The sequence below is a fragment of the Pundamilia nyererei genome, unplaced genomic scaffold (genome assembly GCF_000239375.1).
Source record: "Pundamilia nyererei isolate P.nyererei 1_Seehausen unplaced genomic scaffold, PunNye1.0 scaffold00387, whole genome shotgun sequence".
Lineage (NCBI taxonomy): Eukaryota > Metazoa > Chordata > Actinopteri > Cichliformes > Cichlidae > Pundamilia > Pundamilia nyererei.
The window spans coordinates 394,677-395,776 of record NW_005187788.1 but is presented as its reverse complement, the minus strand read 5'-3'; positions in this window follow the sequence as shown (position 1 = coordinate 395,776).

The window sequence follows — 1,100 nt, the reverse complement described above, 5'->3', positions numbered from 1 at the left end:
TGTCCTGAAGTTCTCCAGAGGCCTGGTAATGAACTAATCATGTGATTCAGGTGTGTTGACCCAGGGTGAGATCTAAAACCTGCAGGACACCGGCCCTCGTGGACTGGGATTGGGGACCCCTGGTCTATATGATTCACCTTTGCTTTTATTGTTTATTTTATTTTATTTTCACTTACTACACGGGACAGACTTGACTGGGGGAAAGAAAGGGGAGAAATCACCTGTTGAGAAAGAAAAAAGAGAAAACAAGGAAAAAAGAGAGCAATATAATAAACAACATCATCGCGATGATCTATGTGAATATAACTGTAAATACTAAATATTGAACATTATTGTGCAGCACATAAGAGCATGAGCGCGCTTGTTTTTTTAAAAGGTTCCTTCATGTAATGATCTGTTAGAGGGTGTGGCCATAGCCTATCCATGACTAATAAATCTTTCTTGCTGAATTATTTGATATTTTCCCCCCAAAAAATCATTATTTATTTCTGACTGAGCCCTGGCAGAGTGACTTAGACTATTTGTCCCTCATTGAACTTTGCCCACACAGCTATTTCTTCATCAGCAAGCCTCGGGTGTCTGGTCATGGAGGAGGTCTTGCTGTGGGGGTTTTTCACGGCTGTTTCTTCTGCCGTTCAGCGAATGTTGGACATTTTCCTTCGTTTGAACTAGAGCTGATTAAAGCCGAGAATAAGGATCCTTTTTATTATGCTGTGGTGTATCGTCCACTCGGCCCAGTAGCTTTTTTTGGAGTTCATTGACTTCTTATCCTCCACTATGAAGCTGTCCAGACTGCTTATAGTTGTTGATATTGAATGTATTACTTATATTTTAATCATACATGTTGATGATGACGCCAACCCCTTTGCCAGAGGTTTTATCAGCATTATGGATTCTTTTTATTTTAGCCAGCATGTGTCCAGCCCCACACAACACAAAGGACACACACAGGACCTTGTTTTTACTTTGGGTTTAAATATTGTTTCTAATTATTCTGAGGACATTTTTATCTCTGTTCAACACCCAATTCTTTTTGATTTGTCTTAGCCTCTGTATATTCTTTGCTGGATGGTCTTAACTAAAACAAAAATCATCCATCC